A 20495-nucleotide genomic window follows, 5' to 3' on the forward strand; every position below is an offset into this window, starting at 1 on the left:
GTGTAAAACATGGGGAAGGAAATCTCTAGCTGAACTTTGTAACAATTTGAACAGGGCAAGAAGCCTCCTGGCCAGACTTAGGGGAGGACGCAAATCCAGTGTGCAGACTTCACAGATAGGGTAAGAACCAAGCACTTTTCTTTCAAAGCTGGGAGGCAGGTATCCCAGGGCAAGTTTTCAAACCCATCATGCCCTCCACCTAGAAACAGACTTGGGGCTACTGGGAGGGGGCACGGTGGGAGTAAGACTAACCCTTCAGTTTGTGTGGGAGCTGGGTGAGTCCTGTGACTGCTGGTTTTCCCCTACTTCCCTGACAACCTGCATGTCTCAGCAGAGGCAGCCATGATCCTCCTAGGTACACAACACCAGTGACCTGGGAATCTCACCCCCATCTCCCACAGCAGCTGCAGCAAGACCTGCCCAAGTCTGAGCTCAGACATGCCTAACCCCACCCCCACCTGATGGTCCTTCCCTATCTACCCTAGTAGCAGAAGACAAAGGGCATATAATCTTGGGAGTTCTAGGGCCCTTCCCACCTCTGGTCCCTCTCCATACTACTAAAGGTGATGCTTCCTGGAAAGTGCCACCACCTGGCAAGAGGCCAACCAGTGCAAAAATAGATCATTAAACCACCAAAGCTAAGAACCATCAGGGAGTTCATTGCTCCCCACCCCCCGCCCATCCCTGCCACCTCTACCAGAACAGGTGCTGATATCCATGGCTGAAAGACCAAGATGGTTCACATCACAGTACTCTGTGCAGACAACCCCCAGTAAAAGCCCAGAGCCAGGTGGACTCACTGGGTGGCTAGACCCAGAAGACAGACAATCCCTGCAGTTTGGCTCACAGGAAGCCACATCCATAGGAAAAGGAGGAAAATACTATATCAGGGAATACCCTGTGGGACAAAAGAATCTGAACAGCCTTCAGCCCTAGACCTTCCCTCTGGCAGAGCCTACCCAAATGAGAAGGAACCAGAAAACCAACCTTGGTAATGTGACAAAATAAGGCTTGTCAGCACCCCCTCAAAATCACACTAGTTCACCAGCAATGGATCCTAACCAAAAAGAAATCCCTGATTTACCCAAAAAAGAATTCAGGAGGTTAGTTATTAAGCTAATCAGGGAGTGACCAGAGAAAGATGAAGATAAATGCAAGGAAAACCAAAAAATGATACAAGAAGTGAAGGGAGAAATATTCAAGGAAATAGATAGCTTAAGAAAACAGCGATCAAGAATTCAGGAAACTTTGGACACAATTTTAGAAATGCAAAATGCATGGGAATCATAAAAAAATCTAGAGCTGGGAGTAAAATGACAGAACTAAAATATTGAACAGGGAGTTTTAACAGCAGACTAATGAAGCAGAAAAAAAAAATCAATAAACTAGAAGATAAGTCATTTGAAATTATCCTGTCATAGAAGTAAAATGGAAAAGAAAATGGACAAAAGAAAGCTTTTGCAACTTATGGGACACCAACAGGGTAGCAAATATATGTGTTCTGGAAGTCTTAGAAGGAGAAGAGAAAAAGGTAGAAACCTTATTTAAATAAATAATGACTGTAAACTTCCCAAGTCTTGGGGAAAAAACTGACATCCAGATTCACAAAGCCCAAAAGATTCCAAAGAGTTTGAAACTGAAATTATCTGCATTAAGATACATTATAATTGAATTGCCAAAAGTCAAAGAGAAATAGAGAATTTTGAGAACAGCAAGGCAGAAATTACTCATCACATACAAAGGAACCTCCACAAAACTACTAGTGTATTTCTCAGCGGAAACTTTGCAAGTCAGGAGAGATTGGAATGATATATTCAAAGTGCTGAAAGAAAAAACTGACAACCAAAAGTAATATATCTTAAAAAAAAAAAAGCAACCATTAATGATGAACTTGAAATAAAGACTTTTTCAGAGAAAAAAATTAGGGAGTTTATCACAATTAAATTTGCCTTTCAGAAAGTACTAAAGGGAGTTCTTCAAGTTGAAATGAAAACATGTTAAATGGCAGTATGAAAGCATATAAAATGTAATTTTCACTGGAAAAGGTAAATATATAGACAAATACAGGTTAATATAATAACATAATGATGTTATACAAATCACTTCTAACTGTATTAGAACAGTTAAAAGACAAAGGTAATAAGTATAACTAAAAATAATGAATACATAATATAAAAAGTAGTAAAATCTGATATTGGTAATATAAAGTATGTGTGTGGGGAAATAAATGGATAGAATTTTTATGTGATTGAAGTTGTTACTAGCTTAAAATAGACTGTTATAACAAAATAATTAATAGTCACTACAAAGAAAAATAAACATATAGTAGATACACACATATAAAGAGAAAGGAATCAGAACATATCCCTAAATGTCATCATTAAATCAAAAAGCAATACATCAAGAGAAGAGAGGAACAAAAGGACTTCAAAACAGACAGTAAACAATGAACGAAATAACAATAGTAAGTCCTTACTAATTGGTAATTACTAAAAGCCATAGAGTGACTAAATGGATACAGAAACAATACACAACTATATGCTTTAAACAGGAAACTCTTTGTATTTAAGAACACAATTAAATTAAAGGTGAAGGAATGGTAATGAAAGATATTTAATGGAAATGGTAATGAAAATACAGTAGGATTGGCTATACCTATATCAGACAAAATAGACTCTTGAGTCAAAAGCTCTCACAGGAGAAAATGATATTTTATAAACATAAAAGGGTCAACCTACCAAAAGGTTTTAACAATTATAAACATATATGCACCCCATATCAGAACACCAAAATATATAAACATAGAACTGATGGGAGAAATAGCAATAGAATAATAGTAGGAGATTCCAATACCCTACTTCTAATAATGGACAGAACACTCAGACAGAAGATTCTTTTGGAAACAGAGGACCTTAATAACATTATAGATCAAATGGACCTTACAAAACATTTCACTCAATGATAACAGATACCCATTATTCTCAAGGGCACGTGTATATTTTTCCAGGATGGAGAAATTTTTCTCGCATGTTAGTCACAAAGCATGTTGTTCATGTTGACAGTTTTACCAGAATTCATGTTCCCACTACTGGCATGGATGATTCCCCTTGGGCTAGCACTGGTCCATATACTCCCTCAGTGGGTAGGAGTCAGCTTAGCTCAGCCTAGTTTTGCTTTCTGCTATGATAGGGCAGCACTGAATTCACAAATTCTCACAGTTGCTGTGCTCTTCCTCTCTCAAGTACATAGATTCTTTCTCTGTGCTTTATGGCTACTTCTGGAGGATGGGTAAAGGGCGGCATTGGTGATTCAAGACTGCTTTTTCTATCTCAGCATCTCCTTCAGTGATATGAGGTTAAGCCCTGGTACTGTAACTGCTCACCTGATTTTTGTTTCTTATAAAGGTGCTTTTTTGTATAGATAGTTGTTAAATTTGGTATTCCTGAGGTTGGGGATAATTGGTGGAGCCTTCTGTTTGGGCCTCTTGCTCCACTACTCCTGATATGCTATTTTAGTTTTATTGTATGCCTGATGCTTCTTATTTAGACAATCTTCAAATTCCCCAGCATAAGATTTTTCTTCATAAAATGATAAAGTTGGATTAGACTATCTCTTATGTCCCTTCCAGTTTATAAATATTTAGGGTCCCCATCCTAGGTAGGTTTGTAACTATCTTCCTCTACGTAAAGTCAAATGAGAACACACAGTCAGAATGCCTTTCTCAAGGGCTTCCACAGTCAGTGAACTTCTAAAGATATTTTCTTTAATACCATGTATCATGAACATGACCGTTTTATCCTGATATTGTAGATCATCAAGAGTAGAGACTGTACCATACTGATGCCTAAATTCTTTATACATTATCATGAATTCCCTCGTCTTAAACAAATGACTTGCATCTAGAAAGCCAAACACAGAAGTCTAACATAATTATCTCTCTTAATTTTGGCATTAGACACAGAACACTAATTGGGACCAATCTTCCAGGGTTAAGCATTGATTCATTGTTTTGGGACTGTCTTTATTCTAACCACTTAGACTAAAATGTACCCTGTGACTAAATGGATGTGCTTGAGAGTGCCTGCAAAGGCTTGTTAATTATTTTTGTGATTAAAGAAAATGAAGAAATATAGGTACAACACAAAACCTTTATTTGATGTGTACCAGTAATCAAAGTGTGTGCTTGTGTATTTTGATGAAGACATGCAAATGTTATTTCACCCTGGAGATATCCTGTAATAAGAGCTCAGGGGATTCTTAATGATCTCCACATTTAATCCTCAACATCTGCTTAGGCTTGTAATAAAAATTTACAAAGGTATCCTTTGCAAATTTACTTCTTTAAGAACTTAAGGAAGAGTAATTCTGTAATCTTTGTTAGTGTTTTGGTTTGCCACATAATCACATATGTAAGTTGAGAAGTTCCTCCCTATGTTAACTGTGTTCATACTGTAGCTCATTTTGGCTGTTCCCATCGATTTGGTCACAGCTGGCAAGAATCCTCTTGGAAATAACTTCTCACAGATTTGGAGGCAAGTAATGAATCAAGCTCAGAGTGTCTAAACCTCCTCCCAGTTATAAGTGAAATAATTTAGTTTTCCCTATAGCAAGCATTCTAATTTGGAGTTTCCTGCAAGTTGGTCAAGGATGTGGACAGAGGTCTAGATGAAGATGTAATGCTGTTTTCTCACTAATTATATGTGTATAAAACATAATATTATGTATGTTATATAATGCAATTATATAATACTTAATATATTTTTAATATTCATAGATATGATCATAATATTTCATATATATGTGAAATATTACTTTGAGAGCATGGGAAAACCCCACTTTTTAATAGAAAAATTAAATTGGAGCAGGGCGGGGTGGCTCACGTCTGTAATCCCAGCACTTTGGGAGGCTGAGGCGGGTGGATCACGAGGTCATGAGATCAAGACCATCCTGGTCAACATGGTGAAACCCCATCTCTACAAAAAATACAAAAAATTAGATGGGCATGGTGGCGCACACCTGTAATTCCAGCTACTCAGGAGGCTGAGGTAGGAGAATTGCTTGAACCCAGGAGGCGGAGGTTGTGAGCTGAGATCACACCATTGCACTCTAGCCTGGGCAACAAGAGCAAAACTCCGTCTCAAAAAAAAAAAAAAAAAAAAAGAAGAAAAATTAAATTGGAACTAATCATATAAAATACAACTGGAAGAGACAACTGAATGAAATGACAGAAATAAAACCTAACCTATCAATGATAACCTTGAATTAAAATTTGTACTTAAAAGTGATAGACTAATAAAATGAACTAAAAAAATAACCCAACTATATACTGCCTAGAAGAAACTCACTTCACCTGTAAAGACACATAAAGTTTGAAAGTAAAGGAATGGAAAATGATATTCCACTCAAAGAAAAACCAAAAGTGAACAGAAAGTTATATTGATACAACAGAGTTTAAGTTAAAACAAGTAATAAGATACAAAGAAGGTCATTATAAAATGATAAGTGGATCAATCAAACAAAAGAAAATGGCAATTATAATTAAATTTACCCCTAACAATGGAAGATCCAGATTCATAAAGCAAATATTATTAGATCTAAAGAGAGATATACGTCAACACAATAGCATTTGGGAACTCCATTTTCAGCATTGGGCAGATTATCTAGGTAGAAAAATCAACAAAGAAACATTAGATTTAAACTGCAAATTATATCCAATGAACCTAGCAGACATTTACAGAATATTTTTGTAGAATGGAACTGTTCTCTAGGAAAGATTATATGTAAGGCTCATCAGCACATGGAACATTCTCCAGTATAGACTATATGTTAGGTCACAAAATTAGCTTCAACAAATTTTAGAAAGCCAGAATCATTCCAGGTATCTTATCGGTCCACAGTAGAATAAAACTAGAAATAAATAACAAGAGTAACTTTGGTAACTGTACTAATACATGGAAGTTAAATGTCATGATCCTGAGTGTCTATTGGGCCTATGAAATTATGAAAGAAATTAAAACATATCTTGAAACGAAGGGAAGTGGAAATACAACATACCAAGACCTATGAGATATAGCAAAAGCAGCACTAAGAAGTTTGTTGGAATAAATGCCTAAATCAAAAAAGTTGAAGGATTTCAAATAAACAACAATAATGTACCTCAAGAAACTAGAAAAGCAAGAACAAACCAAACACAAAGTATAAGAAAAGAAATAATAAAGATCAGAGCTGAACTAAATGAAGTAGAGACTAAATTAACAACGAAAAGATTTTTTAAAGATAAACAAGATTGATAAACCTCTAGCTAGACTTAAAGTGAAAAAAAGAGAAGGCCTAGATAAATAAAATCAGGAATAAAAAGAACATTACAACTGATATCAGAGAAATATAAAGGATCATCAGAGACTATAATGAACAAATGTAAGCTAACAAACTGGAAACCTTATCCAGACCTGGATAAATTATAGACACATCCAATCTATCAAGATGCAATGCAGAAATAAGAAAACCTGAACATCCCAATAACAAGTAACTGAACCAATGAAAAATTCCAGAGCCAGATGACTTTACTGAATGAATTATTCCAAACTTACAAAAAAGAACTAAGACCAGTTCTGCTCAAACTATTTCAAAAAATTGAAGAGGAGGAAATTCTTCCACTAATTTTATGAGGCCAGTATTATCTTAACACCAAAACCAGACAAGGATACAATAAAAAAGACTACAAGCTGAAATCTCTAATGAACATAGATCCCAAAATTCTCAATAAAGTACCTGCAAACTGAATTCAACACACCTCAAAAATACAATATACTGCGGTTTGTGATTAAATGGGATTATCTCAGGCTTGTAGTTTTCTTTCTTTGTTTTTTTTTTTTTTTTTTTTTTTTTTTTAAATGTGTCTTTGATTTTGTAATCAGGGTGTATTAGCCAGTTCTCACATTGCTATAAAGAACTACCTGAGACTGGGTAATTTATAAAGAAATGAGATTTAATTGGCTAACGGTTCTGCTGGCTGTACAGGAAGCATGGCTGGGGAGGCCTCAGGAAACTTATAATCATGGTGAAAGGTGAAGGGGAAGGAGGGACATCCTACATGACTGAAGCAGGAGGAAGAGAGAGCAGGCAGAGGTACCACACATTTTTAAACAGCCAGTCTTGTGAGAACTCGCTATCATGATAACAGCAAAAGGGAAAGCCACCCGCATGATCCAGTCATCTTCCACCAGGCCCCTCCTTCAACATGAGAGATTACAGTTTGATGTAAGATTTGGGCAGGGCTGCAAATTCAAACCATATCACAGGATAACACCGGCTTTGTAGAATGAGTTTCGAAGTATTCCCTCCCCCTCTATTTTTCAGATTAGTTTAAGTAGGATGGGGTTAGTTTTTTAAAGTTTTGTAGAATTCAGTAGGGAAGCCATCAGTTTCTAGGCTTTTCTTTACTGGGAAACATTGTTATGGCTTCAACTTTCTCACTTGTTATTGGTCTGTTCAGATTTTAGATATTTTTCTTGTTCAATCCTGGTATGTTGTATATGTCTAGGAATTTGTTTTTTGTCTGGATTTTCCAATTTATTGGCATATATATAGCTCATAGCCATTAATGATCCTTTGGCTTTCTGCAATATTAGTTGTAATGTCTCCTTTCTTCTTGCGGATTTTCCTTATTTGTATCATCTCTCTCTTTCTTTTAATTAGCCTGGCTAAAGGTTTGTCAATTTTCTTTAACTTTCTAAACTATTTTTTTTTGTTTTATTGATCTTTTTTATTGTTTTATATTTTAATTTTACTGATTGCTACTCTAGTCTTTATTATTTCTTCTACTAACTTTAAGTTTGGTCTGCTCTTACTTTTCTAGTTCTTTAACATGCACCCCTTACAGCTTTAAACTTCTCTCTTAGTACTACTTGCTGTATCCCATAGGTTTCAGTATGTTGCGTTTGCATCATCATTTGTTTTAAGAAATTTCAGCTTCCTTCTTAAGTTCTCTGTTGACCTTTTGGCCATTTAGGAACACATTGTTTAATTCCAAATATTTGTATAGTTTCCAAAATTCCTCATTATTAATTTCCAGTATTATTCCATTGTGACCAGAGAAGATGCTTGACATTATTTCAAATTTTTGAATGTTTGGAGACTTGTTTTAATACTAATAAATGATCTATCCTTGAGAATGATCTACGTGCTGAGAAGAATGTGTATTTTGCAGCCATCAGGTGTTCTGTAAATATCTATCAGATCCAGTTTTTCTGTAGTGCAGATTAAGTCCAATGTTTCTTGTTTAATTTTCTATCTGGAAGATCTGTCCACTGCTGAAATCAGGGGGTTGAAGTATCCAGCTATTATGGTATTGGGACTTATCTCTTTCTTTAACTCTAGTAATATTTGCTTTACATACCAGTGTGTTCCAGTGTTGGGTGCATCTAGATTTAGAATTGTTACAACTTCTTGCTAATTGACCCTTTTATTATTACATAGTGACCTTCTTTGTCTCTTCTTAAAGTTTTGTCTTGAAATCTGTTTTGTGTCCAATATGGTGGCGCCCAGTGGCGGTGTGAACTGTGAGGAGTTCGCCGAGTTCCAGGAATTACTCAAGGTGATGAGGACAATTGATGACAGAATAGTACATGAATTAAACACTACGGTTCCAACAGCTTCCTTTGCAGGGAAAATTGATGGCAGTCAAACCTGTAAACAACTTTATGAGTCTTTGATGGCAGCTCATGCCAGTAGAGACCGAGTCGTAAAAAATTGTATAGCCCAGACGTCAGAAATAGTAAAAAACCTCCGAGAAGAGAGAGAAAAGAATATGGATGATTTAACGTTATTAAAGCAACTTAGAAAAGAGCAGACAAAGTTGAAATGGATGCAGTCAGAGCTGAATGTGGAAGAAGTGGTAAATGACAGGAGCTGGAAGGTGTTTAATGAACGCTGCCGAATTCACTTCAAGCCTCCAAAGAATGAATAAAGAGAGGTACTTTTTTTTTTAAAGGACCGGGTCATCTCATAAGAGCTAGGCATGACAGGTATCAACAGGGCGGACTTCCTAGGATGATTTCTGAGCCAACAGTCCAAGACCTTTTGTTGATTTCAGCCCCACTTAGCCAAGACCTCAAATATAAATAATTCTGATAATTATGGAGAAATCAACTGCTATTTTATACTGATTCTGTAAAAACAAAAGTTTTGTAACTATTAAAATAATTTTCTGACTCAGTGTAAAAAAACAAAATCTGTTTTGTATGATATAAGCAGTGCTTTCTGCTTTTTTTTTTTTTTTGGTTTCTGTTGGCATAGAATATCTTTTTCTATCCCTTTATTTTTAAGCTATGTATGTCTTTATAGATAAAGTGTGCTTCTCATTTTTTTAAACTTTTATTTTAGGTTTGGGGGGTACATGTAAAGGTTTGTTACATAAGTAAACACATGTCACTAGGATTTGGTATACATACTATTTTATCATGCATATATGAAGCCTACTACCAATAGTTATCTTTTTTGCTCCGTTCCCTTCTCTCACCCTCCCCCATCAAGTAGAGCCCGGTGTCTATTGTTTTCTTCTTCGTGTTCATAAGTTCTTTTCATTTAGCTTCCGCTTACAAGTGAGAACATGCAGTATTTGGTTTTCTGTTCCTGTGTTATTTTGCGAAGCATGATAGCCTCCAGCTCTGTCCATGTTCCGACAAAAGACATAATCTTGTTCTTTTTTATGGTTGCATAGTGTTCCATGGTGTATATGTACCACATTTTCTTTATCCAATCTGTCATTGATAGGCATTTAGGTTGATTCCATGTCTTTGCTATTGTGAACAGGGCTGCAATGGACATTTGTGTGCATGTGTCTTTATGGTAGAATGACATATTCCTCTTGTTATATACCAAGTAATGAGATTGCTGGGTCAAATTTTAGCTCTTTGAGGAATCGCCACACTGTTTTCCACAATGGTTAAAGTAATTTACACTCCCATGAACAATGTGTAAGTGATCCCTTTTCTCCACAATCTCACCAGCATCTGTTATTTTTTGACTTTTTAATAGTAGCTATTCTGAGTGGTGTGAGATGGTATCTCACTGTGCTTGTGATTTGCATTTCTGTAATGATCAGTGACATTGAGCTTTTCTTCATATGCTTGTTGAGTGCATGTATGTCTTCTTTTGAGAAGTATCTGTTCATGTCCTTTGTGTACATTTTAATGAGGTTGTTTTTCTCTTGTAAACTTGTTAAAGTTCTTTATAGATGCTGGATATTAGACCTTTGTCAGATGCATAGTTTGCAAATACTTTCTCTGTAGGTTGTCTGTTTATTCTATTGATAGTTTATTTTGCTGTATAGACCCTCTTTAGTTTAATTAGTCCACTTGTCAATTTTTGTTGCAATTGCTTTTGGAGATTTTGTCATGAAATCTTTCCCCTTTCCTATGTCCAAGATAGTATTGCCTAGGTTGTCTTCCAGGGTTTTTATAGTTCTGGATTTTACATTTAAGTCTTTAACTCATCTCGAATTGATTTTTGTTTACGGTATAAGGAAGGGGTCCAGCTTAAATATTTTGCATATGGCTAGCCAGTTATCCAAACACCACTTATTGAATAGGGAGTCTTTTCTCCATTACTTGTTTTTGTCAGCTTTGTTGAAGATCAGATGGTCATAGATGTGAAACCCTATTTCTGGACTCTCTATTCTGTTTCATTGGTCTATGTCTGTTTTTGTACCAGTACCATGTTATTTTGGTTACTGTCACCCGGTAATACAGTTTAAAGTCAGGTAATATGATGCCTCCAGCTTTCTTCTTTTTGTTTAGGATTGCCTTGGCTATTTGAGCTCTTTTTTTTGGTTCCATATGAATTTTAAAATACCTTTTTCTAGTTCTGTGAAGAATGTCATTGGAGTTTGAGAGAAATAGCATTGAATCTCTAAGTTGCTTTAAAAAGTGTAGGCATTTTAATGATAATGATTCTTTCTACATGTGAGCATGGATGTTTTCTTATTTGTTTATGTCTTCCCTGATCTCTTTGAGCAGTGTTTTGTAATTCTCATTGTAGAAATCTTTCATATACCTGATTAGCTGTATTCCTAGGTGTTTTATTTTTTTTTTTTTAGTGGCTATTGTGAATGGAATTGTGTTTCTGATTTGGCTCTCAGTCTGGCTGTTGTTGGTATATAGGAATGCTAGTGATTTTTGTACATTGATTTTGTATCCTGAAGTTATTTATCAGCTGGAGGATATTTTGGGCCGAGACCATGGGGTTTTCTGGAGATAGATTCATATCATCTGCAAACAGAGATAGTTTGACTTTCTTTCTTCTGATTTAGATGCCTTTCTTTCTTTCTCTGGCCTGATTGCTCTGGATAGGACTTTAAATGCTATGTTGAATAGAAATGGTGAGAGGGAGCATTCTTGTTTTGTGCCTGTTTTCAACGGGAATGCTGCCAGCTTTTGTCTATTCAGTATAATGATGGCTGGGGATTTGTCATAGATGGCTCTTATAATTTTCAGGTATGTTCTTTCAACACCTAGTTATTCAGAGTTTTTAGCATTAAGGGATATTGAATTTTATCAAAAGTCTTTTCAGCATCTGTTGAGATAATCATGTGGTTTTTGTCTTTAGTTCTGTTTATATAATGAATACTTAGCTTTGAATATCATGTCATTAGGCTACAAATCACCTACTGCCCCTCATTGTTTTGTACAACTTACATGTCATTCTTCCTTATTTCTCCATTTGTTAGTTTCTGGTTTACTGTAACTCTCTTCATTACTCCAGTTTGTTTTAATTCTATTTATTAAACTATATACATAGATAATTCTCTGAAAACATTGAACTCTCAGTTTCTCCTTCTTTCCCCTATCTCAGTTGCTCACTTTCATGGTCACACCTTGGAACTTGCTTCACTGCAAATTCTCTTTAATCTCAGTTTTATGCATCACACTCCATGATAACTACTTCCTATCTATGCATCTCACTCCCATAGTATCCTGACTCTAAAAGTCTTTCAGCACTAGTAGGATTTCCAGTTTACTTATTTTACTGGTTTTAGTTATCTTTTGCTCCTTTGCAGTTTTTATTTCTCTCCTTATCTGGCTTAAACTTCAGAGTTAATAATCACATTAAATCCCTTTCAACATGTCTAGCTTTCTTATTGTTTTCTTAGTTTGTGGTACTCACTTGGAAAATTAATAATCTTGACATGTCTGATTTTCTCCATGTTCTATACCTGGACACAAAGCAACAGAGCATGGATGGAAAAAGAAATATCATCTTGGTGGTCTGACTTTAATTTCATGACCACAAACCTCATGTGAGCTATTAATGCTGACTGGGAATCATATTTCTTTAGTTCATTAACTTTCCCTTCTCTTAACTACCTGTCACATTTTTTTTTCCCTCCTCATTCAACTTATCTTCCCCAGATGAACTATGTATTCCTAAGGTCTTCTTAGGTTCCATCTCCCCTCTACTTAGGAGCATCCCTTCGGTTCTCTTCCTGCCTACATCACTACTTCTTTCCCCTCATTGAATTATTCCCATCTGTTCAAATTTATTGCTGTATTGTCAGTCTTCAAAACATTGCTTTCTTTCTACTGCTTTATTATTCTGGTCTCCTTTGAAGCAAAACTCCTTGAAAGAGTTGTCAATACTAATTGTGTCTAATTCTTCTGTTTTCACTCTCTGGTAAGCGCACTTTTGCTCCTATTACTTCATCAAAATTTTTCTTTTCAAGACCACTATTGATCTTTATGTTGGTAAACTCGAATGTCAATTCTTCCTCCCAGTATACATAACCTCTCAGGAGAATTTGACCTTTTGGTAGCAATTGGACACTCTCTCCTCTTCAATATATTTATTCATTTGGTTTTCAGTGTACTCATGCTTTTGGTTTTTTCGCCCATGTTCCTTCTCTGTTTCCTCTGCTGATTCCTTCATATCCTCCTGAGACCACTAATCACTAATTGGTGCTGTGCCTCAGGGCTCAGCCCATGGATGATGACTTCTTTTTATTTATTCGTAACTTCCTCGGAGAGCTCATCGAATCTCATGAATTAAATTTTATATATAAGATGGTGACTCAAATTTATATTTTCACTCTGAATCTCTATCTTGAATTTCAACTTCTATTCCAACTGCATTTTCAACATTTCCACTCTGACACTTCCATTCCACATCTCAAACTTAACACACTTAAATCTAAATTCCCATTCTCAGATCTAAATTCCTCCAAAAACCTCCTGGTCTACTCAGTTTTCCACATCTTAGTTAATGTTAAACCTAATATTTTTACTTATTCAGGCCAAAATAGCCATACTGACTCCTCTATTATTTTTAAACTCCTAAATCTTCTTCATAAAATCCTGTAGGTTCTATTTTCAAATATATTTACATAGCCAGAACATGACCCTTCACTTTACCTTCATTGCTACCATCGCAGTTCAAGCCACTATTACTTATTATCCTCTGCTTTTCCTATTTTTTCGTCTGAGACTTTAATATATTTTCAAGCTGGAGTGATCCTGATAAAATCTTTCAAAGTTCAACAATTCTGTCAAAATTAATGCCAAGTCTTTAAAATGACAGGAAGTGCTACACATCCTGTTCTCTGCCATATTCCCTTTACTTACTTAGTTGTAGCAATATTTGGCCTCCTTGCTGCTGCTTCAGTATCTTAGGTGCGCTTCCATCATAAGGCCTTAGGCGTAGCTGTTCTTTACCTGTAACTGTTTTCTGTCATATATCTATGGATCTAATTCCCTTGCTTCCCTTAAGTATTTTTTTTCAAATATTACTTCTTCAATTTAAGCCCACCCTTATAAAACACCATATAAAATTGCAAGCTACATTTCTGACTTTTGAGCCTCACCCCAATCTGCTCTTTTTTTTTTTTTTTTCTAATAGCTCTAATACCTCCTAACACACTTACTTAGTACTGATTGTTTTTCTCTTGATGTTTCCCTAGCTCCCAGAACTGTCTGGCATATAGTAGAAGCTCAGTAAATATTTGTTTAATGTTGAATTTATTATTTGTTTATGTGCCTTACCTTCCTTGCATTGTAAGTGCTTTCCCAAAACAGATATATCTTAAGGGCTTTCTGTGAACATAAAAGAGAACACAGATGATATCTGTTTTCAATGAGCTTATAATCTTGCAAACAAAGCAGGCTATGATTTTATTATAATTAAATACCATGACAAATGTGTGCTAATAGTTCCAGAGGTAGGAACCTGTCTAGGAGATTCAGTGATATTTGTATACAGAAGATAATAAGTAAGATTTGAAGCATGAGTTAGAGTTCATCAAGCAAATAAAAGATCAGGGCATTTGTTATGAACTGAATTTTTGTGTCCACCTCGAATTTTTATGTTGAAATCCTAACCCTAAATGTGAAGGTATCAGGAGGTGGGGACTTTGGGAAAAAATTAGGTCATGAGAATGGAGCCCTTGTGAATAGGGTTAGTAAGCCTGTAAGAAAAGACATGGTAGTTTAATTCCTCTCTCTGCTCTCCACCATATGAGATTAGAAGGAGAAGACAAAAGAGGGTCATCTGTAAATCAGACACAGAACCTATAGTCACTTTGATCTTGAACTTGGCAGCCCCCAGAACTGTGAGAAATATGTTTGTTTAAGTCACCCATTCTATTGTAACTTGTTATAAGACCCAAACTGAATAAGATAGCATTTTTTGAGTAGAAAAAGCAGGTGTATCTCTATCTCTATCTTAGTAGGACCTAAGAGTATATTTTTAAAATCAGGAAGGAAGAATTCTTTTACTTTTTAAAAATTTATATCAATTAAAAAAATTTATATCATATGTAGGTGGGTTTACCATGAAGCTAGTGAAGCTTTAGAGTAAGGACTCAATCATTTGCATGGGCCTTTTCCAAGAAAAGACCCTATCAATGTGTTTATACACTTTTATTTTTGGTAAAAATTATAAAATTAAGATACATTTACATTCAGTTAGTAAAATAAACATAACTTTACTCTCTTATTTTCTTTCTGTCACATTTCATCTTGTGTCTAGTGTTGATGAAGCAGTCATGGGCATTTCTTGGGTTTGGCTAAGGAGTGCTTGTGTGGGGGTTACACGTAGTTTGAGGTTAGTGCAATATGTATTTATGGTTTGCAGTCACTTCTGTGTTTATTTATTTAACGCATGCTCTAAATACCCACTGTGCTTACTTACCATTGTAAAAGAGTGTGGAACCAGAAGGTGTAGAGTTGTGTGAATGTGTCCTGTGGTGTTCAGTCTAAGTTGTGAATTCTGGAGAAGAAATCAAATGTGGAACATATAGAGTCAGAAGGTAAGGTGAGAAAAACATTTTCCAGTTTTTAGATATGTGGAATTGTAACTGGAATGCTAATTATTTTGATCAAGATAGCTTCTCTTCTTCAGAAAAATAACATAAAATTTTTTATATGTCACCATAATAGATGGCGTTGTCACAAACTAGTTAACATATATCATCAATTTAAGAAACACTTATGATTAGTTTTGAACAGGAAATCTTTAAAACTGATTCTTACATTTTATATGTAAAATAAAATTGATTACAGGCACATGATTGCATTAGGCTTTTTTTTTTGGGGGGGGGGGCTCCTGTAACAAGGTATTACAAACTTCATGGCTCTAAACAACAAAAATTTATTATTTCATACAGTTCTGGAAGCCAAAAGCATAAAATCAAGATGTTGGCAGGGTCGGTCCTTTCTGGAGTCTCTGAGAGAGAATCCATTCCATCCTCTCTTCATAGGTCTTTCCCCTATTTGACTCTTATAAGGACACCAGTTTTTTGACTTGGATTTACTCTAAATCCAAAATGACCCCATTTCAGGGTTCTTAATTATATTAGCAAATACCTTATTTCCAAATAAGGTTACATTCACAGACATTAGGAGTTAAGACGAATACAAATCTTATATGTATATAAGGAGGGGGACACAATTCAATCCACCACAATGACATCACCAATAACGCCAGTTGCAAAACTGAGAGAAAACCCTTTACACTATCAATGATAAACTTATTTTGGTTAACCATGGAACAAAAGATCAAATTAAATATCTGTACTTTCTATTAAAAACTGTATTTCTACATTTTGTAATAAGAGGTGTTTGAAGAGCATTTAGATAAAAATTGTTAAAAAATATAAGTGTACTAAACAGTTGAATATAATTTTTAGGATATTTTACTGGATTTGTGATGTCAGTGGTAATTCTCAGCTTTTCAAATTTCAAAATTAGAGCTTTTATCATTCAGTTATTTATTGACTTAATTTATTTATTTTGGAGACAAAGTCTTGTTCTATCCCCCAGGCTGGAGTGCAGTGAGGCCATCTTGCCTCACTGCAAACTCTGCCTCCTGGGTTCAAGCGATTCTTATGTGTCAGCCTCCTGAGTAGCTGGGATTACAGGTGTGCATCACCACGCCCAGCTAATTTTTGTAGTTTTAGTAGAGACGAGGTTTTGCCACGTTGGCCAGGCCGGTCTTGAACTCCTGGGGTGATCCACTTGCCTCAGTCTCCCAAAGTGCTGAAATTATAGGCATGAGCCACCATGCATGGCCTTATCATTCTAAATAAATACATACTTCCATATTTACTTATATATGTATACTTTTGCATTATTTTTCTCAGAAAGGGTATCTAAAATGATATATCCTTCAGGTTATAACAAACTGGGTCGCCGTCTGCACATTTGCATTAAAAAAAGTTCACAGTATGGACACTTCAGAAGGTATCTGTTCCATAATTTTCTTCTTCCTTTTTCAAGTTTTATTTTTATTCTCTTTTAAGTTTTCTTGATTGATGCACCTGAGCATACACATATCTATAAACCTAGTCCTAGATATTTGGGTATTTGTTTTAATTATAGGGTTATGTTTTAGAAAGATTCCTTTCAGTTTACCTCTGACAGGGCAAGAAAGATTCTTTGTTGTCTTTGCTATCAGCCTAATATGGAAAAAGTTGCCTCAAAAGTATTAGCACGGGTTATCTCCTGGAGAGTAAACTTTATTTTATTTATTTATTTATTTTTTACTGTGGATCTCACTGTGATCTCAGACTCTGATTATAAATAGAAATTTCCAGTGGGGCATTGTGGCTCAAGCCTGTAACCCCAGCACTTCGGGAGTCTGAGGTGGGTAGGTCACTAGGTCAGAGTTCAGTCTGATCAACATGGTGAAACCCCGTCTCTACTAAAAATACAAAAATTAGCTGGGCATGGTGGCCTATGCCTATAATCCCAGCTATTCAGGAGGCTGAGGTAGGAAAATCATTTGAACCCGGGAGGTGGAGGTTGCAGTGAGCTGAGACTGTGCCACTGCAGTCCAGCCTGGGCAACAAGAGCGAGATTCCACCGCCCCGCCCCCCGCACAAAAAAAGAAATTTCCTTACAGCACCAGGAACATTTAGTTCAATCTTATTTTCTTTCTATCAAAAGCATACCTTGGAGGAGCATGGGTAGCAGTATTCAAAAAAGAGGAGATGGTTTAGATTTGAAAGGGATTTTTTTCCATAGAACTTAAAGTTCACCTTGCTTTGTCATGTAGCTCTTGTGTTTTAGTTGTTGCCAAAGAATGTATTTTTGAAGTGAGAGCTAATTTCAGACATTTGAAGTTGCCAGTGATCATTATAATTCTGCCCTTATATTTATAAGAAATTCCATCACAGGAAAAATACTGAAAGAACGTACTATTTTGTTTCTTCAGAAAGTCCACATCTATTGTTTTATTGTAGGTAATACAGAAATAATTAATTCCATCGATATTTGTCAACAGAAAAAATGTTCATTAAGTTATCTTATTGATTAAAAGTGAAAAAAAGAAACGGGTATAGTAGGCTGTATTGTCTAATTCAGTGTTGAGGAATGAAGTTCAACATTTTCACTGGAGACTTTAAAATTGCGTGGAAATATATGATGACTATCAATTCTCATTCTGTAGGCTTTTAATTGCTGTGTATTTAATAATTAGTGGAAATCCTTTATTAGCATTTTGAGAACCATCTTTTTTTTAAAAAAATGCTTTATATATTTAGCCAATTATGATAAACTTTTTCTTTTCTGTACCTTAAACCTAAAATCTATGCTTTTATGTCAAAAACAGAGAAAGTAAAGAATAAACCATCTGTCTTTCCTGCCTTTGGTCATGCTACCTGCATGCTTCAATATATGTAACTTTAATGGAATAGGATGGAAAGTAGTAAGATGAAGTTTCCATTCATGACCATAGTCCAGGATTCCCAGGGAAGCCTCAGCAACACAGTTTCACTACCCATGAGATGATATATGAAGATACATAATTTGAAGGCAAGAACTAAACTCATTGATAAATTATTTTCCAATGGAATAAATTCCCTGAAGGATCAGAAACACATTGAAGCATAGTCTTCTCTTCAGGGTGCAACCATGCTCATTGTGTAGCAAAAGTTAGTTGAGACACTCCTGTTGCCAACTGCAAGCAAGCCTTTCAGATTGGTTCTCATTTTCTGGCTCCTCCTCAAAAGTCTTTATTTAATCCTTCTTTGTTCACGTACTTTGGTTAAGATATAATTTCATTCCACTGGGACTCTTAAAATACAGTGTCATTGAAGGTGCTCTAATGGCTTTGTCAGTAACTTCCATTTCACACTCACAATTTAGATTTGAAATATAAACTTTTAATAAGGATATTATTCAGAAGATCAGAAAACGAGTAAGGTTTTTTTTGGCTTTAGAGAATAATAAATACTTGAAAGTGTTTCTTCATGAATTTTAAAACTTAAGAACACTTTGTAAGACACAAGATAAATTATTAGCAGTTTTTTTTTTTTGCGGTTTAGATGAAAATCTCTTTGTCATTATAATCATGACGCTGTAGTAATAATTAAAAAGAAGTTTTTTAAAAAGCCTAATTCTTCTTTTTATATATTTAATTGAATTTGATTTAAAGAAACACAACTTTTTTTATCTGTATAATGTGGAACTGTTCATATCATGCTAGGTTTCTCCAAGAACAATATCTAATGTAATAATACAGTCCTATTCTTAATATAGAGACTAAAATAACTAACAAATTATTTTTAGCAGCTTTAATTTGTATTCATTTATTACTGCTACTTTTCTGTTACCTCAGAAAGTATCACCTCACTAGTTCATTAAGCAGCGGGATAAGAAATAACACATTAGAACAGTCATTCAAAATGAAACTGCCTGTCCTTTCTTTATCCATGTGTTGGCTTCTCCATGTAGAATTGGACTGCAAAAGTAATGCATGTATTTTAAGAGAGGACTGGTAACCAGACATGTCCTGCTAGCTAAAAAGCCTGATCATTTCTCCTTTAAGAAATACAATATTATCTTGGTAATTGATTGAGTGACAGTTATGTGTATACACAATGTGTTCATCAAGTTTGTTACATTGTAACTGCTTTATATCCAGTGTAAGAACTTATCTGTATGTCACCAATACTACTTTTACATTGTATTGGTTGCCAGCTATGTACTAATTAATGAGGGCCATAATAAAATGATGGGTAACAAATCACCACAAACACAGTGGCTTAAGGTAAAACATCTATTCTCACATATCTGTGCATTGGCTGTAGGTTGGCTAATCTAAACTGGGCTCAGCTGGGTTGGTCTCCAAATCGCAGCCTTAGTTCAAGTTTGCTCTGAGTCTCTTACCCTCCTGGGAACAGTGGACTCCCTAAACATATTCTTATCATGTCAGTGACAAAAGCAATATTGGCCAAATCTCAGTGCCCAAGCATATTTCAAGCCTTTGTTTTTTATCGTCTCCTAATATCGTATTAGCCAAAGCAAGTCACATGGCTGAGTCTGACATCCCTGGGGTAGGAAATTGTACTTTGCTCACAGTGTGAGGGGAAAGAAAGGAAAAATTTGTTGAGCAATCATCTAGCTTATCAAAATTTGGAATTTTCTTTTAAAATTTATGGTTGAAAGTTCACTAGTATGCAGCATCTGTCTTAGAATCTGTCCTTTGAGGTGTGGTTTTAAAAGAAACTCAAATATCTTGATGTAAAGCAACAGGCCATGTGCCCACAGGGAATATTCCAGTGGGGCTCAACTGCACATAAGATGCAGATTTATTTCAATGTAAAACAGTAAACTTAGCTCAGGTGGAACTTGCAAAATATCTACAGAGAAAAATGCCAGAATCAAATACTTAAATGAGCAGCATATGCACAAATCAGTGGCATTCAATATTATCCCTCTACAGATTTGTGGGCCTTTTGGAACCAAGGTAATATATACTCTTGACAGAAAATTCACTTTCTGTCAAGCTGCTCAATTTTTACCTTGAATCTTCCCATTTCTTTAACTTCCTTCATGTGTGTCCATGCCCCATAGTTCTGTGATTCATTTGGAGAAATTGTTTTAGAAAATAATATGCTATCAGTTTCTTAGCTGGATGTATAGGAGGAAGAAAAAAAATAAAGGAACCACATTTGGGGTGATGAAATTTTCATTTTTCACCAAGGTAAGTAGTAGTGGAGGTTG

The 20495-nt window shown here is 35.4% G+C and overlaps 1 long non-coding RNA gene and 1 pseudogene across 1 annotated transcript in view; both read left to right on the top strand.

Annotated features, from left to right (window-relative positions):
* Positions 1-20495, top strand: part of LOC116542600 — a 323840-nt gene that overhangs the window by 221518 nt on the left and 81827 nt on the right. The window lies entirely within an intron of this gene.
* LOC116542591 lies at positions 8534-9227 on the top strand (annotated as a pseudogene).

Source organism: Sapajus apella, unplaced genomic scaffold, assembly GCF_009761245.1.
Source record: "Sapajus apella isolate SASKATOON/1434 unplaced genomic scaffold, GSC_monkey_1.0 scaffold4, whole genome shotgun sequence".
In the NCBI taxonomy this organism is placed as follows: Eukaryota; Metazoa; Chordata; class Mammalia; order Primates; family Cebidae; genus Sapajus; species Sapajus apella.